The following is a 25,747-nucleotide window of genomic DNA, read 5'->3' as shown; positions in this document are numbered from 1 at the left end:
ATCTGCAATCGCAGTAATATTTCCTAGGCTGTGCTAATGCTGTCCGAATAATGTCCACTAGTGTCCGGCCGAGGGTGGCAGCAGCAGTGCTTCTAGTCACTTCGGCTAGATGCCGCTCTTTTCGTGGTGACGCAGGGCAGCGTGCTGTTGGCTGACCACGCCTCACCGCCTTCTCTGGCCTTGCGTTCTTCATCTTCGTGTGGGCGCTTTTGGTTACGCCAGAACCCTTTTCAAGGTCGTTTTTAATTCGTGTAGTCTTCCCCCGGCTGAAACCAACAATACACCACCTGCCACGACGTCTGAGCAATGGGTCGCAACTAGAGGTGTACAAATTCCCCTTGCAGCCTGCTTGCCCCTAGCTCCTCTGCAACCATTCATTCAGATCAGCCTGCCGCGACGTAAACACAAGAGTGCGCGTGTACTGAGGCATTGTGGGTAATGCGGCCGACTTGGGCCCCCGCAAGCCCGGGCTACCAGGGTTCCTGCAGGCCTGCCAAGCTTCACGGGACACGCTCAGCTTGCTGTGCCTGACAACAGGTTGCGCTGTCAAGCTACCGTGACTAGAGTAGCCAGGTAGTTAGCCCGCAGTTCATTTATCGCAACGGTGGGGGCAGCACAATGAATAGGTCGAACTTTAGTGAGATTAAAAAAAAATTGACAACTGGCGAATACATGCTGCGAACGAAACAGAGCACAAGTGCAGCATGGGAAACGTTTTCGTGTGTTTATGAGGCCGCTTCAATTAAATCGGTAGGTGTGTCTCAATGCAAACTTTGCAAAAAGCTCTTAAGTACTTATTCGCGAATCTCGAGTATGTTACGACATGTGTGTGCAAATTTGACAAGCAGTTCCCTCACTCCGTAAATATCTTGAAAGAGGACAAAGATTAAGTGGCCGAAAAGTGCATCGAAATGTGTGCTAAGGACCTGAGACCATTTAGCAGTATAGAGGGAGAAGGATATCATGGTAACCCGCAAACGATGTCAAAATCTTTTGTAAAGTACTCTATTCCATGCACTGTCCGAAATATTATGTAGACAGTGATGTTACTCTTGATGGTCAAGTGTGCAAAATTTCTTGAAGATCAGAATAAAACTGTAGGTTGGTGTAGAAGTGCGCAAGCAAAGTACCCTCCGCCATGCACCATTCAGAATTTTAAGCAGACAGTACCCTTAATCCTGATTTGAATATCAAGTGTGCCAAATTTCATCAAGATCGGAATAAAAACGTACAATTTGTCGAATTCCGTTAGGTAAAGTAACCTCTGCCATGCACCCTACGAAATTTTATGTAGACTGTGACCTTCCTCTTGGTTTGAAGGTATAGTTTACAAAATTTTATCAAGATTGTATGCAACACAAACACACGGACACAATTAAAAGGCACTTTCAGTTTTTCTCAAATTTTCCAATTTTTCGGTCGATTTTCCAAAAATTTTATTTCATAAAAACCTTGTCCTGAGAATTACGAACACAGAAAAATAAATAAATAAATAAATTAGCGGAATTGGTCCAGCCGTTCTCGAGTTTTACGCTTATCAACACATTTGGCAATTCATTTTTATTTATATAGATAATAAGTCCGAAATCTACGCTTAAAGGAAGAATGTACAAATAAAACCCAATATTTTTTGACATGGCGCAGGTAAAATAGAAACTTTTAATTAACGTTTATAATACGACAATGACGCGCGCAGACTAAACGGCTGCGTAGCGCAGCTCAGCAGTAATATGGGCATGCAAGCAAGTTTCCCGCAGCCTGCCCGGGTTGGGTTCTGCTTGGCTTGGCTGGGAGTGAAGCAGCCCGCCCGTTCTGTTGACAACGCGCGGCGGCCTGCCCGCCTGGCCACCGGGCAAGCATGGGCGGGTTAAAAGCGGAACGTGTACACCACTGGTCGCAACACCGTGTGGCAACTGGACTCTGACTACGGGATGTTGGTTCCCGAGCAACGCCAGACACAGCGACTGCGTCACACGTGAATCATACTGTATCACATAAAATGACACGACGGCAAACCCACAAAATCATAAATATAACCCAAATGGAATATTTTTTATCTAATATCAACAATATAGAGATTACGTATTCTGCAACTACATCCAGAGAAATTATTATGACGAAAAATGATCGAAATTTCTGTTCATAAGATAGTTTGATGAGAACCCTTCTTCCCATACACCTACATCTACATGATTACTCCGCTATTCACAATTTAGTGCATGGCACAGGGTTCCATGAACCACATTGAAGCTGCCTCTCTACTATTCCACTCTCAAAAGGCGCGCGGGAAAAATGAGCTCTTAAATTTTTCTGGTTTCTCTTATTTTATCGTGATGATTATTTCTCCCCGTGTACGTGTGCGCCTATACAATGTTTTAGCAATCAGAGGAGAAAACTGGTGATTTAAATTTCATGAGAAGATCCCATCGCAACGAAAAACACCTTTTTTTTAATGATAGCCACTCCAGTTCGTGTATCATGTCTGTGGCACCATCTCCCCTATTTCTCGATGATACAAAACGAGCTGCTCTTCCTAGTACTTTTTCGATGTCATCCGTCAGTTGCACCTGATGCACATCACACACCGCACCGCAATACTCCACAACAGGGTGGAATATTGTGGTGTAAGCAGTCTCTTTAGTAGACCACTTGCACGTTCTAAATCTTCTGCCAACGAATCGCAGTCTTTGGTTTGCTCTACCCACAAATTTATCTACGTGATCGTTCCAGTTTAGGTTATTTGTAATAGTAATCCCTAAGTATTTAGTTGAATTTACTGCCTTCAGATTTGTGTGACTCATAGCATAATCGAAATTTAGTGGATTTCTTTTGTTACTCATCTGAATACCTTCACACTTTTCTTTATTCAGGGTGAATTGTCGCTTTTCACACTATACAGATATCTTACTTAAATCATTTTGCAATTCGTTTTGGTCATCTAATGACTGTACAAGATGCTAAATGACAGCATCATCTGCAAACAATCGCTGGCCGGAGTGGCCAAGCGGTTCTAGGAGCTACAGTCTGCAGCCGCGCGGTCGCTATGGTCGCAGATTCGAATCCTGCCTCGGGCATGGATGTGTGTGATGTCCTTAGGTTAATTAGGTTTAAGTAGTTCTAAGTTCTAGGGGACCGATGTCCTCAGAAGTTAAGTTCCATAGTGCTCAGAGCCATTTGAACAATTTTTTTGCAAAACAATCTAAGAGGGCTACTAAGTTTGTCTCTTATATCGTTAACATAGATCAGGAACAATAGAGGGCTAATAGCACTTCCTTGGGGAACGCCGGATATTACTTCTGTACTTCTGTTTTACTCGATGACTTTCCGTCTGTTATTAACAAGGGAACCTCCCCATCGCACCCCACTCAGATTTAGTTATAAGTTGGCACAGTGGATAGGCCTTGATAAACTGAACACAGATCAATTGAGAAAACAGGAAGAAGTTGTGTGGAACTGTGAAAAAATAAGCAAAATATACAAACTGAGTAGTCCATGGGCCACATAAGCAACATCATGGACAACGTGTGCTTAGAAGCGCCGTGGACGCGTGGTAGCGTGAGCAGCTGCTGAACGAGAAATCCTTGGTTCAAGTCTTCCCTCGACTGAAAATTTTACTTTCTTTATTTTTGCATAGTTATTATCTGTCCGTTCGTTCATTGACATCTCTGTTCACTGTAATATGTTTAGTGTCTGCGTTTTGCGACCGCACTGCAAAACCGTGCGATTAGTAGACGAAAGGACGTGCCTCTCCAATGGGAACAGAAAACATTTGATCGTAAGGTCATAGGTCAACCGATTCCTCCACAGGAAAAACACATCTGATATATTCTATACGACCCTGGTGACGGCATGTGTGTCACATGACAGGAATATGTTGTCGACCCACCTAACTTGTACACTTGGCGAATGGGTAAAAAGAATCTTCTACCTTGCCCGATTTAGGTTTTCTTGTGGATGAGATAATCACTCCCAAAAAAGTGATGAAACATAAGAGATTGTCACATAAACTGAAAATAAAAAATTAAAATTTACACTTGATGGAAGATTTGAACATAGGAGCTTGCGTTCCGCAGCTGCTCACGTTCCACCGCGCTCCTGCGTTCCTATGGTCCTTATTGTTGTTTATCTTCCCATGAACTACTCAGTTTGTATATTTTGCTTATTTTTTCACAGTTCTACACAACTTTCCTGTTTTCTCGATTGATGTGTGTTCAGTTTTTCAAGGCCTATCCACTGTGCCAACTTATAACTAAATCTGAGAGGGGTGCGATGGGAGGTTCCCTTGTAAGAACTGTGACATTTCTGACAGGAAATCAAAAATCCAGTCGCACAACGGCGATATTCCATAGGCACGCAGTTTCGTTAGAAGACACTTGTGAGGACCGGTGTCGAAAGCCTTCTGGAAATCTAGAAATATGGAATCAATTTGACATCCCGTGTCGATAGCACTCATTACTTCATGAATATAAATAGCTAGTTGCGTTTCGTATGAACGATATTTTCTGAATCTATAACTGTATGTCAGTAAATCGTTTTCTTTCAGGTACTTCATAATGTTCGAATATGTATCGGTGATCCGAACAGGAATCTGGGTTCTTGTAGTCGTACACGAAGTACCATTCCCCAGAAATCGTGAGGTGGTTTCAGAGTTTGGATGTAGGTTTAGAGTCAATAAAGTGATTTATGTAGGAAACAAAACGAAGAATATTTATGGCAGTAATTGGTATTGTCATAATAGTAATGATGAACACGAAAATTGAAGTAACGAATTTTGGTATTAATTATACAAGGAGGCCAATGAAACACATGTAATAAGGTACTTCCATAAATGCTCACGGAGAAAAATTCATGTGTGTAAATAAGAGTTAAGAGTGGTAGAAGACGGCGACTCTCATGGTACTTCTCTATCACACACGAAAATCTCCAGTAAGTGAACGTTGAAAATTGAAGTGCTACTAATTTCTGCCCTGCCTATCCAACAGATGCTATACTAGAAATGATATACGAAAGTAGTAGCGTTTCATAAATTCACATTCTAGGCCATTCATGCTTACAGGATTAATTTGCAGTAACACACGCTTAGCAGGCAGCTACCATGCGACAGCTGCTAGGTTGATCATGTTGTGCAAAGTAATACGAAAAATGTGAACACTGATAATGATTATCCCACTGTTGTTTTGAATGAAGCGAGAAATATTACAGTTTAACGTCTCATCGACATCGAAGCCATCAGAGGTGGACAACAAGCTCGAAATGTTTCAAGGATCGGGGAAGAAAAGCTGCCTGGCTCTTTCAAATGAACCATCCCGGCATTTGCCTGGAGCTATTTAGGGAAACCACGGCAAAAAGTCTGAATAGCAGACGCGGATCTTAGCAGTCGTCCTCCCGAATGGAAGTCCACTGTGCTAACCTCTGTTCTACCTCGCTCAGAGTTTCAAAAGATATATTCAAATGCGCACTGAATGTAACTGCAAATAATTTTGAGATCTATAATTACAGTTTGACGAATTGACAGTGCTGATTTAGCATCTCAGCTTACTTTACGTGATTCTCATTGTGTTTTCATAAGGGAGGGACTGTTAATTTGTCACATTTAGCGGAAAAGAAACTTATGAATGTACAGTATGAAGGACTCACTTTAAACTATCGAACAAGTAAAGAGGTGTTCATTATTTGAGTAATATTCGTAGCCAAAGTGCATCATTTTCTGTCGTCAGTTCTGAGAATTTTTACTTGAAGTGCATCACTTTGAAGTACAGGGCATTGTTTTTCACAGCTCAGTAGCAATAGCTTCTACATATAGTCGTCCATTATGTTATGCATTGTTATACTTTATGGTAGGTAAAAACTAAGAATCTCCATAGGAATAAATTCCAATTAACTGCGTTAAAAAAGTTGGCATAGTTTGCTTTATTAACACAATTAGTCGAATTTCAACAATACGCGATACTAGTTATTATTATTATTATTATTATTTGTTTATCAATCCTTTTCAATCGCACAGTGCTTGTCATGAGTTTTTATCATTAACCTTCCATATGGCACTGTTATTTTTCCCAGTGGCGACTTTTCTTTACCCAGTTCCTTTTGTTCCTGTGGTACTTATGATTTTACAACCTGAGAAACTCTGCATCGTGCGGGTGTATATTTATTCCAACCTTCTACCATTCCATATCCTTCTTCCTCTTCTTCCACCTTATGTCCTCCTCATCACATACCCTGTCTATCTCCTCCTTGCCCCTCTGTCCATCTCATCCCCCACTATCCACCTCCTTCTCCCCCTCTCTCTATCAATCCCCCATATAGCAGGAATCGACTGCTGTGTGCAGCTGTTGCATAACGCCGCACAAGGCGGGTGACCTTGAAAACGGACTTGGTCGCTGACGAGGCTGCCGCGCAGGATCGCGCTCTAGTTTTAACAGTGCGCGATCCGCTGCGAAAAACATTACATCCGGTGTGGCGACGCCCTTCCGGTCGCCGCTGATTGGCTGGGGCGCTCTTATTAGTAGCCACATCCGCTTTAGGGGGCCCAGTCTCGCTCGTGAGGCAACAGCATGTTCATTCGACTCGAGGCAGCCGCACAGTACGCACAGCCATGCCTTACCGTCGCAGAAGATATTCAAGGAGGAATCGACTACCAGTTTACAAGAATGTAGATACTTATGATACTTTTCTTGGTCCCTTCCCCTCTCTGTCCACCTCTTCTCCTGCCACCCCCTCCACATCTCTGTCCATTACTCCGTTATCAACCTCCACTCCCACCCCAATGGAGACTGTTGGTTTACACCCACAGTATTTCTTTACAGATAATAAGTAATATTTGTACCAAGTTAGGCTAAAACAGATTCTGGAGCTTAGGAGGCGACGATGAACATGTATGTGACACACTCGTATCTGCACACTATATCCTACTGTCCTCTGTTTCAGATCATATGATTCCAGGGAGGATGTTGAACGTACTTGAGGTATTCAGCCGTGTGGTTTGGTCTTAGATCCCGAAACTCGTTGAAGATATTGGGTCGGTGCCCTGGTCGTTTTCGTGACCTGGCTGACACACTGAACACCATAAATAAGAGACAAATTGCAGGTCATACATTCAAAGCGATTCATGTCAACTAAAAACAGGAAATAAATAGCAGCAGCTAATTTTCGAACATTTTCACGTCACCCTCGGTATCAAACAACCCCTACTGGTAGTGAAAAATCTCCCACACAACTTTTAAACAAAAAAAAAAGTCTTGCCAAAGAAACATCAGCAACTGAGCATTATAGCACAGGTTGGAAATACCCCTTCAGTTGTAAGGCTCTTTTTATCTTTCAGTAGTTAAGACACGCCCAGTTTCGGGCTCTTACGTGCCCCTTAGATCTTGTACTGAAAACAGACAAGAGACCGGAGTTAATAATAGATTTTACACACAGCAGTACACAAAGAAAAACGAAAAAGCAGTTCCCCATATAAAATTTTATAAAAGAGCGATCGGGCTAGGTTAAGGAAAACGTAAGTCAATGGCAAATTGACACCAGACAGTACTACGGACGACTGTCTGAGTAGAGAAATATGCAATGGACACCAGGACACAACATAGGAGAGTCCCATTAATCGGAACTAATTGGGACCGGACCTTGTTCGGATTACCAATTTGATCGGATTAGCCGGATTTACGGTTACGAGATTCTAGAATGAAGTATACCAATGATATAAGTAGGTATACCATGGTAACAAATGGGAACAAGTGTGGGAACAATGGCTCACTCTCACTCCCTGACCTTGTTGTTGTGTATTGTTGAGACCTTTGCCGTGCCTGAGGTCAGTACACTGTCAGTTGGCTAGCAAACCGCTTGGTTGTGTTAGTTATCGATCCGCAGTGGTTAGACACTGGACTCGCATTCGGGAGGACGACGGTTCAATCCCGCGTCCGGCCATCCTGATTTAGGTTTTCCGTGATTTCCCTAAATCGCTCCAGGCAAATGCCGGGATGGTTCCTTTCAAAGGGCACGGCCGACTTCCTTCCCCGTCCTTCCCTAATCCGATGAGACCGATGACCTCGCTGTCTGGTCTCCTTCCCCGAAATAACCAACCACTTATCGATCGCTGGCACGTCTACGTTCAGTTGTAGTGGTGTACGTATTTTCGTCATGAGTAAGCAGAAACATACAACGTTAACTCTCAAAGAAGAAATGAATGCTTTGAAGTGGATAGACAACGGTGAGAATGTATCTAAACTGGCAATGGAACTGGGTGTTGGTAAAGCAACCATTTGTGGTTGGGAGAAGAACCGAGTGAAGCTTGAACAGTCCTGTGCAACGTCTTCGGGAAAAACACTCGAAATTCGACAAACTTTGAAACGGTACCAGTGCTATAAAGTGGATGAAGCTCTTTTCCTATGGTTTACGCAGGAAAGAGAAAGGGAAACTCCTTTGTGTGGAGCAGTGGTTCAGGAGAAGGCTGTTTACCTGAACAAGTTAAATAATGGTGATGAGTCTTTTAGTACAAGTAAGGGTTGCTTGGACAGATTCAAAAAACTACATGGAATCCGTCAGCTAACAATTACTGGAGAGGCGCTTTCTTCTGACCGTGATGCAGTGAAGGAATACTTGGGTGAGTTTTAAAAAATTATAAGAGACGGAAAGTCTTCTGCCCAACAAAATTTATAACGCTAATTTTAGGACATTGCCAACAAAAAGCCTGGCATCAAAAGCAGAAGACCATGGCCCTGGTTTTAATATGTGCAATGATCGTGTGACTTTATTAGCGTGCAGCAACGCTGCTGGGAATCACAAGCTGCCTTTAATGCTGATCGGCAAATCTGCTAGGCCCAGAGCTTTTAGAAACTGCAACATCAAGTCCCTGCACGTATATTATCGCAACCAGAAGAAAGCATGGATGGACGGTAAGCTGTTCAAAGGCCAGTTTTTCCCTCTGTTCGACGGTTTTCTAAGAAAAATCATGTGTCTCCCCGTGCAGTCCTTTTGATTGATGAAGCGCCATCTCACTCCAGCACTGTGGAATTATGTGATGGAGAAATTGTGGCGAAGTTTTTGCTGACGAATGTTACACTGCGTGTACTGTCGAAGGACTAGGGCGAACTGCAAACATTAAAACTTATTTACAGTAAATATTTTTTAAGAATGATGATCCAAGATAATAGCATTCCTTTAGTGGACAAAATAAAAAAGATCAATGTGAAGCATGTTGTTTTTTGGGCCGCTGAGGCATGGCAGAATATTTCAGAAAATACTCTGAGACAATTGTGGAGAAAATTATAGACACCTTTCAAATTTCAGGACAACCTAGTTGAAAATGAAGAGAAAAATCTACTACAAATGATACAGACAATCCCTGGATGTGAAGAGGCAAGTGAAGGAGACCTAGATGAGTGGATTGCAGCGGATGGGGCGTGCGTGGAGAACCTCACTGACGCTGCTGTCCCTCAAGACCAGGAAGAAGTGGACTGCTGTGACGGAAGTGACAGAGGAGAGCTACTGCGACACAGTGACGCAGCAGAAGCCCTTGACTTTGCAGTCAGTTATTTGGGGCAACAGTCCACTGCTACACCTGCTGGTTTGATGTTTATGAGACGATGGAGCAACAATGCGTCATATAACGGACAGTCTTCATTACGCCAAAAACCAATGACTGAATGAGATTTTCACTCTGCAGCGGAGTGTGCGCTGATATGAAACTTCCTGGCAGATTAAAACTGTGTGCCCGACCGAGACTCGAACTCGGGACCTTTGCCTTTCGCGGGCAAGTGCTCTACCAACTGAGCTACCGAAGCACGACTGACGTCCGGTACCCTCAGCTTTACTTCTGCCAGTATCTCGTCTCCTACCTTCCAAACTACCGGACGTGAGTCGTGCTTCGGTAGCTCAGTTGGTAGAGCACTTGCCCGTGAAAGGCAAAGGTCCCGAGTTCGAGTCTCGGTCGGGCACACAGTTTTAATCTGCCAGGAAGTTTCATATCAGCGCACACTCCGCTGCAGAGTGAAAATCTCATTCTGGAAACATCCCCCAGGGTGTGGCTAAGCCATGTCTCCGCTATATCCTTTCTTTCAGGAGTGCTAGTTCTGCATGGTTCGCAGAAGAGCTTCTGTAAAGTTTGAAAGGTAGGAGACGAGATACTGGCAGAAGTAAAGCTGTGGGTACCGGACGTCAGTCGTGCTTCGGTAGCTCAGTTGGTAGCCGGCACGGTAGCCCAGCGTGTTCGGTCAGAGAGCCGGTTGGCCTTTGTAATAAAAAACTGAGTGGAAGGATCAACCAACGAACTTGAACAGGATGTCTTGCAACGTCCGCAACGACCAGACACAACGACCAATAAAGAACAAAATGTAAAAAATAAATAAAAAATTAAAAAAGATATTTAGAAAAAAAACGAGAAAAAAAGTTGGTAGAGCACTTGCCCGCGAAAGGCAAATGTCCCGAGTTCGAGTCTCGGTCGAGCACACAGTTTTAATCTGCCAGGAAGTTTCAACAAGACTGAGTTTTTGTCATCTAAAAAGTAGGGATAAAATGTCCGCTGTATTTTAGTAAGTTTGACAGCTTTTCTTTTATCGTTATGCGTTGTTTACACCTAATGTTTTCTTGCGAATTTTACTAACTCATGTTTCCTGTACTGTGTAAATTAAAATAGTGTGTACGTGCAGCAGTTTACCACACGGTTTTCCATACTTAGACTAATAGTTTTCATGTTCGGGTTAACCGAACATTCGGATTACCGGTGTTCGGATTAGCGGGACTCTGCTGTATGTCCTTTGCCACTCATACTGTACCTTTAACGCTTTCATGTAACATTCTATTTAATGGTTTTCTTTTATTTTGAATGTAAATGACTTATTCTAATTCTGATCGACCGGGATAGATGGCCCCGCTTTGTTCTTCCTGTCAACAGTTGGCAGTACTTTTGCCCCTCAATTACCAGTTTGCTTCTCCATTCGTGTACGGTACTCCGTGTTCTGCGCTCGCATGTGTTTCAGCGTGTCCTCTGCTCGTCCACCGCGACGCCCGGGGTCACAGCACAGAGTGTACGTGTGCTGATGTTAATTGCATATTTCTTTCCCCAAGCAGTCCTTCATAGTATTTTCTGGTGTCACTTTGCCATTGACTTATTTTCTACCGCACCTAGCTCGTCCGCTGTTTTCTAAAATGTTATATGGTACTTCTTTCTTGCTTTTCATGTCTATTACCGCGTGTAAAAACCAGTGTTAGCCCCGGTAACCTGTTTATTTTCAGTATAAGGCCTGATGATGGCCGTGTAAGAACCCGAAACCGGGCGTGTTTTAACTAATGAAAAATAAAAGAAACCTTACAACTGAAGAAGTATTCCAATCTCTGAAATAAAATATCATGTACCCAACAAAGTCGATAAAAATGATCCAGGTAGTCGTGAGCTATGCTTTAATGTCAGCCCCTTTTTATTCCCACCCCTATGAGATCAGGTGGTCCTTAACCGCGCAGCGCTTCTTTCCAGTTAGTAACTCACCAGTAAACCCACGATTCTTAAAATAATCGAGCTAACCCAGATAAAACAGAGTCAAACGTTTGATTACTAGTATTAAATATTTGATGTTAAGTACGTAATAGAGGAAAGTTTAGAATAAGTTTGAAATTAAGCTTAAAGTTTGTTGGAAGTCGTTCAGAGCCCCCTTTATCAAACACCAGAATAGCATCAACTGATCATCATGATCAAGACTAGCTGACTCCCCGTGTTAAGAAAACCTACCTTCTCATGCAATCATTATTCGTGCATCATAGCTCCTGATCTATACGCCATACACTACTATAATTACTATTATTTTTCAGGTACATTCAGTGGCACATGTGGATACTGTCTACGAAATACACTCCTGGAAATTGAAATAAGAACACCGTGAATTCATTGTCCCAGGAAGGGGAAACTTTATTGACACATTCCTGGGGTCAGATACATCACATGATCACACTGACAGAACCACAGGCACATAGACACAGGCAACAGAGCATGCACAATGTCGGCACTAGTACAGTGTATATCCACCTTTCGCAGCAATGCAGGCTGCTATTCTCCCATGGAGACGATCGTAGAGATGCTGGATGTAGTCCTGTGGAACGGCTTGCCATGTCATTTCCACCTGGCGCCTCAGTTGGGCCAGCGTTCGTGCTGGACGTGCAGACCGCGTGAGACGACGCTTCATCCAGTCCCAAACATGCTCAATGGGGGACAGATCCGGAGATCTTGCTGGCCAAGGTAGTTGACTTACACCTTCTAGAGCACGTTGGGTGGCACGGGATACATGCGGACGTGCAATGTCCTGTTGGAACAGCAAGTTCCCTTGCCGGTCTAGGAATGGTAGAACGATGGGTTCGATGACGGTTTGGATGTACCGTGCACTATTCAGTGTCCCCTCGACGATCACCAGTGGTGTACGGCCAGTGTAGGAGATCGCTCCCCACACCATGATGCCGGGTGTTGGCCCTGTGTGCCTCGGTCGTATGCAGTCCTGATTGTGGCGCTCACCTGCACGGCGCCAAACACGCATACGACCATCATTGGCACCAAGGCAGAAGCGACTCTCATCGCTGAAGACGACACGTCTCCATTCGTCCCTCCATTCACGCCTGTCGCGACACCACTGGAGGCGGGCTGCACGATGTTGGGGCGTGAGCGGAAGATGGCCTAACGGTGTGCGGGACCGTAGCCCAGCTTCATCGAGACGGTTGCGAATGGTCCTCGCCGATACCCCAGGAGCAACAGTGTCCCTAATTTGCTGGGAAGTGGCGGTGCGGTACCCTACGGCACTGCGTAGGATCCTACGGTCTTGGCGTGCATCCGTGCGTCGCTGCGGTCCGGTCCCAGGTCGACGGGCACGTGCACCTTCCGCCGACCACTGGCGACAACATCGATGTACTGTGGAGACCTCACGCCCCACGTGTTGAGCAATTCGGCGGTACGTCCACCCGGCCTCCCGCATGCCCACTATACGCCCTCGCTCAAAGTCCGTCAACTGCACATACGGTTCACGTCCACGCTGTCGCAGCATGCTACCAGTGTTAAAGACTGCGATGGAGCACCGTATGCCACGGCAAACTGGCTGCCACTGACGGCGGCGGTGCACAAATGCTGCGCAGCTAGCGCCATTCGACGGCCAACACCGCGGTTCCTGGTGCGTCCGCTGTGCCGTGCGTGTGATCATTGCTTGTACAGCCCTCTCGCAGTGTCCGGAGCAAGTATGGTGGGTCTGACACACCGGTGTCAATGTGTTCTTTTTTCCATTTCCAGGAGTGTATATTAGGAACGGAGATAGTAGAATGGAAGTAAGAAATCAAGACGTAATGCATGATGCAGCAGTTTTTCACGCACCTCAATGTTTACGACGTCTAATGTCCTGAACTATGTGTCGTAAAATGATTTAATTTTTCATGTACATTCGGTGATATATGTGGCTACTGTCAGCAGAATTCGTTGCAAAAAGAGTTAATAATAATAAAGTAATAAAATAAAACGTTATCCCTCATCCGGTAGTTTTACTAAATGAACGGCGAAAATGAAGTAAGCGATAAGCTTTCTTCCTGTCATCATTTTGTGCGGGACGCAGCGAGAAAAAGTTTCGTTCAGGCTTGAAATGATGTTTAAAGTTTGTCGCTAGTTGCTAAGTACTCCCATGCTCAAATACTGGATGGACATAATCTGCGTACTTACGAGTAGAGCGTTACGCTTCCTTTTCAAAAATGGTTCAAATGGCTCTGAGCACTATGGGACTTAACATCTGTGTTCATCAATCCCCTAGAACTTAGAACTGCTTAAACCTAACTAACCTAAGGACATCACACACATCCATGCCTGAGGCAGGATTCGAACCTGCGACCGTAGCGGTCACGCGGTTCCAGACTGAAGTGCGTAGAACCGCACGGCCACACAGGCCGGCGCTTCCTTTTCACCATGAGTCGTAGGTGGTTCTTAACGTCACAGTATGTCTTTTGAGATAGCAAGCAATATGTGTACCTGGTTCGGCTGAAATCGTTCTAATAGCTTAGGAGGGCATGTTGAACGTGTATAAATACATACATACATGCATCATTTTGTAAGAAAGTTCTGACAAAATATAAATACCTCTGGAGTAAATGGACACCACTTACTGAAAAGCAGAATCAGTGAGTCGAGACAGTCATGCTTGCAGTCAAAGACATAACAAAAACAAAACAAAAAAAAACCACAACAAAGAACTTAAGCAGATGGGGAGGATATCGGTCGATGTCGCGTACATGTACAGACAAAGAAATGTTTACAATTTCATAAGAAGTGGATGATTTATTCAAGTGATAGACCTTCTCAAATTTAGCAGCTATTTAACCCTTTTGTCAACCTCTGACCCTTATGAAATCAGTTATTCGGCTTGGCACTGATTGATAGAATTATTGGATACCTTCCTGTGGGATATGGCACTAAATTTTGTCCAATTGCACGCTATATGGTCAAACTACCAAGATTGTTGGAGGGCCCTGCCAATAATGCTCGTAATGTTCGCAGTTGGGGAGCGATCTGGTGACCTTGCTGACCTAAGTAGGGTTTGGCAAACACGAAGATAAGCAGTAGAAACTCTAATACTGTGGAGGTGGGCATTATCATGCTAAAATGTAAGCCCAAGATGGCCTGTCGGAAAGAACACCAAAACGAGGTGTAGAATATCGTGGACATACCGCCGTGCTGCAAGTAAGCTACGGATGACAAACAAAGGGGTTCTGCTATGAAAAGAAATGACGTTTCAAATCATCACTCCTGGTTGTTGGGCCGTTAGGAGGGGGGGGGGGGGGGGCGACAGTCAGGTTGGTATCCAACCACTACGTACGGCATCTCCCGACCCGTCTTCACTTGACATCAGGGCTCACCTCAAAGCACTCACGTCTGAAGACAGTTTTACTCTAGTCAGTGAGGTTCCAGGTCGAAGACATGTCCAGAGAAGCCTAGGAGAGCAGTCGTCGGATCTTTTCCCATACGAAAATGCTTGAAGCATTATTGACAGACCCCTCCAACCATCTCGGGACTTTCATGATCTAACATGCTGACTGGAAAGAATCTGGCAGTAAATCCTATAGGAGGACATCCAGCAACTTTCTCAATCAATGTCAAGTCGAACAACCGCTTTTGTAAGAGCCAGAGGTGAACCTATGCGTTATTGACTTGCTCAGTTTGGGAAGTTCTTTCACTTGAATAAACAATCCAGTTTTTCTGAACTTGCAACCATTTGTTTTTCTGTACATATACATTACATATACGATTTTTGTACCAATCAGGTAGTTCCTTCGTGGTGCATCTCTCTCTCTCTCTCTCAGACACACACACGCACACACACACCCCACACACATACACACATAAACATGCACTCATACACACGTGTATGCCCCTACATGGCGCTCCCTGGATGCATATTGCTGCATTTTGGCAGGCAGATTAGGCTATGGTGGTGGTTCTGTTGGTTGTGAAGGGCAGCTGGTGAGAGAGACGGCAAGCAGGGAGAGCGGTTCGCGAAATTTGCTAACGGTTTGGCAGGAGGCAGCAAGTTTGCCCACTAGGAGTGACTGAGGGAAGGGTGGCAGGCACGGAGGCTACGTCTGTGATGCATAGTTGCTGGAGTAGGGGCAGGCAATGCACTCTGAAAGTGACGTCTGGACTTGAAATTGGGAGGGGATGGATGATAGGGTGGAGAAAGAAAATGTTGGGTTGAGAATGTTAGGACAGTTGGTTATCTGAGATTGAGGCCAGGACTGTAATAGGAGCGATGGATGTTTCGCAAGGGTCAATCTCAATTACTCAGTTCATAGAAGCTGATGGTGGAGGAAAGGATGCAGATGGCTCTGGCTTTGAAGCAACCACTGAAATTGAGAATGTTATAAAATGGTTCTAATGGCTCTGAGCACTATGGGACTTAAGTTCTGAGGTCATCAGTCCCCTAGAACTTTCTTTTTTTTTTTTTTTTTTTTTTTTTTTTGGTCATCAGTCTACTGACTGGTTTGATCGGCCCGCCACGAATTCCTTTCTTGTGCTAACCTCTTCGTCTCAGAGCAGCACTTTCAACCTACGTCCTCAATTATTTGCTTGACGTATTCCAATCTCTGTCTTCCTCTACAGTTTTTGCCCTCTACAGCTCCCTCTAGTGCCATGGAAGTCATTCCCTCATGTCTTAGCAGATGTCCTATCATCGTGTCCCTTCTCCTTATCAGTGTTTTCCACATATTCCTTTCCTCTCAGATTCTGCGTAGAACCTCCTCATACCTTACCTTATCAGTCCACCTAATTTTCAACATTCGTCTATAGCACCACATCTCAAATGCTTCGATTCTTTTCTGTTCCGGTTTTCCCACAGTCCATGTTTCACTACCTTACAATGCTGTACTCCAGACGTACATCCTCAGAAATTTCTTCCTCAAATTAAGGCCGGTATTTGATATTAGTAGACTTCTCTTGGCCAGAAATGCCTTTTTTGTCATAGCGAGTCTGCTTTTGATGTCCTCCTTGCTCCGTCCGTCAGGTTATTTTACTGCCTAGGTAGCAGAATTCCTTCACTTCATTGACTTCATGACCATCAATCCTGAAGTTAAGTTTCTCGCTGTTCTCATTTCTACTACTTCTCATTACCTTCGTCTTTCTCCGATTTACTCTCAAACCATACTGTGTACTCATTAGACTGTTCATTCCGTTCAGCAGATCATTTAATTCTTCTTCACTTTCACTCAGGATAGCAATGTCATCAGCGAATCGTATCACTGATATCCTTTCACCCTGTATTTTAATTCCACTCCTGAATCTTTCTTATATTTCCATCATTGCTTCCTCGATGTACAGATTGAAGAGTAGGGGCGAAAGGCTACAGCCTTGTCTTACACCCTTCTTAATACGAGCACTTCGTTCTTGATGGTCCACTCTTATTATTCCCTCTTGGTTGTTGTACATATTGTATATGACCCGTCTCTCCCTATAGCTTACCCCTACTTTTTTCAGAATCTCGAACAGCTTGCACCATTTTATATTGTCGAACGCTTTTTCCAGGTTGACAACTCTTATGAAAGTGTCTTGATTTTTCTTTAGCCTTGCTTCCATTATTAGCCGCAACGTCAGAATTGCCTCTCTCGTCCCTTTGCTTTTCCTAAAGCCAAACTGATCGTCACCTAGCGCATTCTCAATTTTCTTTTCCATTCATCTGTATATTATTCTTGCAAGCAGCTTCGATGCATGAGCTGTTAAGCTGATTGCGCGATAATTCTCGCACTTGTCAGCTCTTGCCGTCTTCGGAACTGTGTGGATGATGCTTTTTCGAAAGTCAGATGGTATTCCGCTAGACTCATATATTCTACACACCAACGTGAATAGTCGTTTTGTTGCCACTTCCCCCAATGATTTTAGAAAATCTGATGGAATGTTATCTATCCACTCTGCCTTATTTGACCGTAAGTCCTCCAAAGCTCTTTTAAATTCCGATTCTAATACTGGATCCCCTATCTCTTCTAAATCGACTCCTGTTTCTTCTTCTATCACATCAGATAAATCTTCACCCTCATAGAGGCTTTCAATTTATTCTTTCCACCTATCTGCTCTCTCCTCTGCATTTAACAGTGGGATTTCCGTTTCACTCTTAATGTTACCACCGTTGCTCTTAATGTCACCAAATGTTGTTTTGACTTTCCTGTATGCTGAGTCTGTCCTTCCGACAATCATATGTTTTTCGATGTCTTCACATTTTTCCTGCAGCCATTTCGTCTTAGCTTCCCTGCACTTCCTATTTATTTCAATCCTCAGCGACTTGTATTTCTGTATACCTGATTTTCCCGGAACATGTTTGTACTTCTCCTTTCATCAATCAACTGAAGTATTTCTTCTGTTACCCATGGTATCTTCGCAGCTACCTTCTTTGTACCTATGTTTTCCTTCCCAACTTCTGTGATGGGCCTTTTTGGAGATGTCCATTCATCTTCAATTGTACTGCCTACTGCACTATTCCTTATTGCTGTATCTATAGCTTTAGAGAATTTCAAACATATCTCGTCATTCCTTAGTACTTCTGTATCCCACTTCTTTGGGTATTTATTCTTCCTGACTAATGTCTTGAACTTCAGCCTACTCTTCATCACTACTATATTGTGATCTGAGTCTATATCTGCTCCTGGGTACGCCTTAAAATCCAGTATCTGATTTCGGAATCTCTGTCTGACCATGATGTAATCTAATTGAAATCTTCCCGTATCTCCCGGCCTTTTTCAAGTATACCTCCTCCTCTTGTGATTCTTGTACAGGGTATTCGCTACTACTAGCTGAAACTTGTTACAGAACTCAATTAGTCTTTCTCCTCTTTCATTCCTTGTCCCAAGCCCATATTCTCCTGTAACCTTTTCTTCTACTCCTTCCCCTACAGCTGCAATCCAGTCGCCCATGACTATTAGATTTTCGTCCCCCTTTACATACTGCATTACCCTTTCAATATCCTCATACACTTTCTCTATCTGTTCATCGTCAGCTTGCGACGTCGGCATGTATACCTGAACTATCGTTGTCGGTGTTGGTCTGCTGTCGATTCTGATTAGAACAACCCGGTCACAGAACTGTTCACAGTAACACACTCTCTTCCCTACCTTCCTATTCGTAACGAATCCTACACCTGTTACACCATTTTCTGCTGCTGTTGATATTACCCGATACTCATCTGACCAGAAATCCTTGTCTTCCTTCCACTTCACTTCACTGACCCCTACTATATCTAGATTGAGCCTTTGCATTTCCCTTTTCAGATTTTCTAGTTTCCCTACCACGTTCAAGCTTCTGACATTCCACGCCCCGACTCGTAGAACGTTATCCTTTCGTTGATTATTCAATCTTTTTCTCATGGTAACCTCCCTCTTGACAGTCCCCACCTGGAGATCCGAATGGGGGACTATTCCGGAATCTTTTGCCAATGAAGAGATCATCATGACACTTCTTCATTTACAGGTCACATGTCCTGTGGATACACGTTACGTGTCTGTAATGCAGTGGTTTCCATTGCCTTCTGCATCCTCATGTCGTTGATCATTGCTGATTCTTCCGCCCTTAGAGGCAATTTCCCACCCCTAGGACAAGAGAGTGCCCTGAACGTATATCCGCTCCTCCGCCCTCTTTGACAAGGCCGTTGGCAGAATGAGGCTGACTTCTTATGCTGGAAGTCTTCGGCCGCCAATGCTGATTATTTATCAAAATTTAGGTAGTGGCGGGGATCGAATCCGGGACCGAAGACGTTTTTCATTATGAATCAAAGACGCTACTCCTAGACCACGGGTCACATAGTTCCATAACATAGAACTTAGAACTACTTAAACCTAACTAACCTAAAAACATCACACACGTCCATGCCCGAGGCAGGATTCGAACCTGCGACCGTAGTGGTCGCGCGGTTCCAGACTGTAGTGCCTAGAACCGCTCGACCACCCCGGCCGGCGTGCATGTTATACTAAGCGTTAACATTACACTGTCCACTGGGGGCCAGGCTGTATGAGAGGACCTTTTTTGTTGTGGAAGGGATGACAGCGGTAGAAATGTGGGTACCGTTGTTGGTTAGTGGGTTTAATGTTAATGTAACTGTGCATGGAGCCTTCAGAGACGTGGAGGTAAATGACCAAGAAGGTGACATGTAGGGCTGGGGAGGACCAGGTGAAGTAAATAGGTGAGAAGGTGTTGAGGGTGAGAAGGAATAAGGACAAGATGGGCAGGATGTCTTCGCCCTTGGTCCACGTAATGAGGATATCAGCAAATTTGACCAAGGCTCCAGGTCAGGAGTTTAGGGAGGCTAGGAAGGTTTCCTTCACATTTTCCATAACCAGGTTGTCCTACTAGGGTCCATGAGTGCCCATGGTTGTGCCATGGACTGGCGTACCTTACCTTCAGAGGAAAATTATTTGTGCATCAGAATATAGAACATAAGTAGTACAAGGAATGAGGAAGTTGGTTGGGGGTTGGATACTGGACGAAATAGTGAGGGAGATGTAAAGTGTTTTATGCAGGTACCATTTGGAAGCCTACACCAATTATGTCACAATAACTTCTCTCTTTGTTTCTCTTTCTCTCTGTATGTGTGCCAGCAAGCCAATCATTTTCAGGCCGGGTCCCACTTTCAGAAAGTTTGATGGATTCCAATTGATAATTATTGAATTATCTTGGTATTTGTATAAAAACATATTTGTTTTACACAGATGTTGGTTGGTCTCAAATATTGTTCCCCTTTTTCATAGCTATTGCTGGCCAGTTCTTGAAAGATCTGAAAATACAATTTATTGTATTACATAGCAATTATAGTTACAGAAGATGATTGGCCAGATCCAAAAATGCTGAACATTTCGGTACCATGCATCTGCCTATTCTGTCCCATGAAATGAAATGAGCATGTGTCAATGTTGGCCAGGAGGCCCCATCTGGGGAATTTGGGCTGCTGAGTGCAAGTCCTGTTCAGTCGAAAACACACTGGGCGACTTGCGTGATGGTGACGTGGATGAAATGATGGTGAGGACAACACAAAACCCAGTCCATGAGAGGAGAAAATTTCCAACCAGGCCGGGAATCTAACCCAGGCTCATTGCATGGGAAGCAAGCATGTCACCACTCAGTTAAGCAGGCAGACATTCTATCTCACGGTGTCACTGAACTGGTGAACATAAACCACTCATCCAAACTGAGTTTTCAAAGAATATGCTGCATTCATAAAATTATTTATTTATTTGTAAGTCATAAATGTGCATTCATCATATTGACATAACATTTGGCATACATCATAAGAGATCATACACCTCATATGGAGTTCATTAATATGTTACATATACAAAGCAGAGGAATGTATATGTGTTTGTCCAGTATCACCCCTCAAACATCTGAATCGATTTCAGCCGAATTTTGAAGAGAAACATGAGGCCTCATGAGTATCAGAAATATTGGATTTATGACATTCTCTCTTGACAATGAGCAGAGATATGCAAAATATCGCGGTTTTCCCTGTCTTTGTTTTATAAGTTGCATGGCAGACATGTTGTGTGTATCAGGCATACTCTATATGTCAAGCTGCCAAATCAACCTGTTCTGCAGGGCAGCCTACAAGTCAGGTGAAACAAATGTCTCTCCATACCCTGAAATACAGCCTGCCCTGCAAGACAGGTATGTTGTGGGAGTAGTATCAGCCTGCTTTATTGAACTGTACTGTGTTGCCTACACATGCCCATAAACTTATGTAGCTGGGGACAGCTTCAGATGGATAGAGGAGGGTTCAAATGGTTCAAATGGCTCTGAGCACTATGGGGCTTAACATCTGCGGTCATCAGTCCCCTAGAACTTAGAACTACTTAAACCTAACTAACCTAAGGACATCACACTCATCTATGTCCAAAGCAGGATTTGAACGTGGGACTCTAGAAGTCGCATGGTTCCGGACTGAAGCACCTAGAACTGCTCAGCCACAGTGGCTGGCATAGAGTAAGGCACAGACAATGTGAGAGTAGGAGAATGGGCAAAGAGAGGGGAGGACACATATAATGCCTGTGGGTTGTGTAGAGGGTGGGAGGCTAGTGGAAATGAAAGATTTGGAGGAGGAGATGGAATGAGAGAGACAGAGGAGGATATGAGCAGAGAGATGGAGAAGGAATATATGGCAGAGATGTGTTGAGAGAAGTGGAAGAAGACAGGGGGACGTGGAGATGAGGGCAGAGAGAGAGAGAGAGTGATGAGGAGGAGATAAAGAGATGAGAGGATGAAGTGGACAGACAGAGAGAAGAAGAGATGGGCACAGAGACAAGAAGATGTATTCGTTGAATGTGTCGAGCATGTATGCAAGTGAAGCCACTGGGGAAAGGCTACCTATATAAATTTATGAATTAAACAATGAAAACTGTAATAAGTATAACAGAAGAAAACAATTTCTAATCATTTGTAAATAAATGAGTAACATGGACGAGTTACAGAATTTGGACTTGACAGAGGCAGAAAAACGTGAACTTGACAGTGTAATGAGTTGGGGGTGCAATAAGTGTTGCGAAAAGAACGTTTCTCTAAATGGCAAGACGGCAATGGCTCTCCCACCGGAGCACTTTGTTTGGTGGTTTGTCAACAGCTATAGGAGTCTGTTTATAGGGGAAGATGGTTTCGTCAAGATGGACGGCGTGCAGGTAAACTGTCCATTACTCCAACGAACTATACGAATTACAAGAGTACACCCTTGTCTGATTGTGTGGACGTCGCCGACCTATGTCTTCCAACTTCTACATCTACATCTACATCCATACTCCGCAAGTCACCTGACGGTGCGTGACGCAGGGTACCTTAAGTACCTCTATCGGTTCTCCCTTCTATTCCAGTCTCGTATTGTTCGTGGAAAGAAGGATTGTCGGTATGCCTCTGCGTGGGCTCTAATCTCTCTGATTTTATCCTCATGGTCTCTTCGCGAGATATACGTAGGAGGGAGCAATATACTGCTTGACTCCTCGGTGAAGGTATGTTCTCGAAACTTCAACAAGAGCTACTGAGCGTCTCTCCTGCAGAATCTTCCACTGGAGTTTATCTGTCATCTCCGTGACGCTTTCGCGATTACTAAATGATACTGTAACGAAGCGCGCTGCTCTCCGTTGGATCTTCTCTATCTCTTCTATCAACCCTATCTGGTACGGTTCCCACACTGCTAAGCAGTATTCAAGCAGTGGGCGAACAAGCGTACTGTAACCTACTTCCCTTGTTTTCGGATTGCATTTCCTTAGGATTCTTCCAATGAATCTCAGTCTGTCATCTGCTTTACCGACGATCAACTTTATATGATCATTCCATTTTAAATCTCTCCTAATGTGTACTCCCAGATAATTTATGGAATTAACTGCTTCCAGTTGCTGACCTGCTATTTTGTAGCTAAAAGGTAAGGGATCTTTCTTTCTATGTATTCGCAGCACATTACACTTGTCCACATTGAGATTCAATTACAATTCCCTGCACCATGCGTCAATTCGCTGCAGATCCTCCTGCATTTCAGTACAATTTTCCATTGTTACGAACTGTCGATATACTATAGCATCATCCGTAAATCGCCTCAGTGAACTTCCGATGTTATCCACAAGATCATTTATGTATATTGTGAATAGCAACGGTCCTACGACACTCCCCTGCGGCACACCTGAAATCAATCTTATTTCGGAAGACTTCTCTCCATTGAGAATGACTTGCTGCGTTCTGTTATATAGGAACTCTTCAATCCAATCACAAGATTGGTCTGATAGTCCATATGCTCTTACTTTGTTCATTAAACGACTGTGGGGAACTGTATCGAACGCCTTGCGGAAGTCAAGAAACACAGCATCTAACAGGGGACCCGTGTCTATGGCCCTCTGAGTCTGGTGGACGAAGAGCGCGAGCTGGATTTCACACGATCATCCTTTTCGAAACCCATGCTGATTCCTACTTCCATGGCCGTGGTGAAGTACAGATTTCGTGGTCCATGGTGGCGAATAGTGGCGTCTGGAGGACAGTGCGGCGGTAGCTCCTGCTTCTGCCCCAGTAGTTTCAAGGTCCTGCATGGTCGGCAGTGGTACGTGACATGCGGTGGCTGATGGTTGTTTTACGCTGCTGGCCAGGTGGGTGTGTCTCAGGTGGTGACTAGGAGGGGTTCGTTTCGACCGTATCTCCATCTAGCGACAGCCTGAGCAGGAAGAAGATCCGGCTGCTAGCCAACAGACAACCGCCACCGAGTCTAGCCCCGGCTGTGTCGACATCTTCGGGCCACATTTTCTACGGGGCGGGTCTTTGAAGAACGTCATGATGTAGCGTCAAGAGCTGATGGTAAAACTATGTTACTGAATAACTAGTTCCAGTCCATAGACCATTATCCGGTTCACAATAACCGGTACAACATGATACTCACTCACTCCGTCTTCAGGCCACGAGTGGCCTATCGAAACCATCCGACCGCCGTGTCATCCATGGTGGAGGATGCGGATTGGAGGGTCGTGGGGTCAGCACACCGCTCTACCGGTCGTAAGATGGTGGTCCTGACCGAAACCGCTACTATTCGGTAGCTCCTCAATTGGCATCACGAAGCTGAGTACACCCAGAAAAATGGCAACAGCGCATGGCGGCCTGGATGGTCACCCATCCAAGCGCCGACCACGCCCGACAGCGCTTAACTTTGGTGATCTCACGGTAACTGACGTATCCACTGCGGCAAGGCCGTTGCCTGCAACATGATACTAGGCGTAAAAATCATTGGCGTCATATTATAAAATCTACGAATTCGTCACTGTTGTCAAATAGTAAAAAAACTGTACCGTCAATCATAAAAATATGCAGTGCTTTGCTCATGTTCCCGTCGCTAGCGATACCGTCATACTAATTGTGTCTTCAGTTGACTGGCCTCTTCTAATGCTGTCGAACGTTAACGTTGAGCGTGCCAAGTTCAAGGTGCTGCTGAACGCTCAGGAACGATGCGACTTGTTCATACGGTACTAGGGCCCCAACGTGGTACACGCGATCGCAACGCACTCCAGCGGCAGTTGAGGGATGTTTCTAGTTCGTAAACCACACTGTTTACTCAACGGGCGCGCGTAAAATTCCCACGTTAGCTCTATTAAAACGCACATTTCCTCCATCGTCCATGAAAAGGAAAGTACCATGCCCAAGCAATAAGGACACAGGCTTATAAAAGTTCCATTGCAAACAGTGCAGTACAAATTTGGAATACTTCTCCGTATAAGATAAACATTATTTCATCATTCCCACATTTTAGTAAAACCCCAAGGTCAGTAGCAGAATCTTTGGAGCATGTGAATTACGAAGCGTAAAAGAAAAAGGAGCAAAACGTCTTTATACAAGTAGCGCAAGCTGTCCTGTAGATTAAACCAATCGAAAAAAGTCACCCCTCGAAAAAAGGTGAACTTACATTTACGCAACATCAAATATTATAGTATATACTTATATTAAACTAATAATAAAGTATCAGAACCTAATAAAAACGTGAATGTTAGGGGTAAAAATTCAGAAGCGTCAAGACGCGAACCATGGCTCCAACAGACAACTCAGTACAGGACAGCGACGCTACTCATTACGCTCTTTCTTTTTTTTTTTTTGTTCGTTATTGATCGTTGTGTTTGGTCTTTACGCTAAACCCACAACACTCCTATAGCGTATTATCATATTATTTTACCCTTGCCGAAAATCTTAATCGTATATATGTTATTAATTGAAATTTAACTATAACAAATTGACCAAGAACAATGCGTTTTGGGAGGATCTTCAGTGTGTCGCCGCCATCAAACAGCCTACTCTCATAACACGCAAGTTACACGGTTAACGCCGGGGTGGCCGAACGGCTCTAGGCGCTACAGTCTGGAACCGCGCGACCGCTACGGTCGCAGGTTCGAATCCTGCCTCGGGCATGTATGTGTGTGATGTCATTAGGTTAGTTAGGTTAAAGTACACTCCTGGAAATTGAAATAAGAACACCGTGAATTCATTGTCCCAGGAAGGGGAAACTTTATTGACACATTCCTGGGGTCAGATACATCACATGATGTATCTTGGCGTGCATGCGTGCGTCGCTGCGGTCCGGTCCCAGGTCGACGGGCACGTGCACCTTCCGCCGACCACTGGCGACAACATCGATGTACTGTGGAGACCTCACGCCCCACGTGTTGAGCAATTCGGCGGTACGTCCACCCGGCCTCCCGCATGCCCACTATACGCCCTCGCTCAAAGTCCGTCGACTGCACATACGGTTCACGTCCACGCTGTCGC

The 25,747-nt window shown here is 44.4% G+C and overlaps 1 protein-coding gene and 1 non-coding gene across 2 annotated transcripts in view; both read left to right on the top strand.

The window, feature by feature from the left end:
* LOC124545942 overlaps nt 1–25,747 on the top strand; it is a 366,720-nt gene that overhangs the window by 285,945 nt on the left and 55,028 nt on the right. The gene's annotated exons all lie outside the window — the stretch shown is intronic.
* Trnas-uga lies at nt 9,859–9,933 on the top strand. The gene has a single exon. It is a non-coding gene; the product is annotated as a tRNA-Ser (tRNA).

This window comes from Schistocerca americana, chromosome 8, assembly GCF_021461395.2.
Source record: "Schistocerca americana isolate TAMUIC-IGC-003095 chromosome 8, iqSchAmer2.1, whole genome shotgun sequence".
In the NCBI taxonomy this organism is placed as follows: domain Eukaryota; kingdom Metazoa; phylum Arthropoda; class Insecta; order Orthoptera; family Acrididae; genus Schistocerca; species Schistocerca americana.
This window is presented reverse-complemented; position numbering and strand designations above follow the sequence as displayed.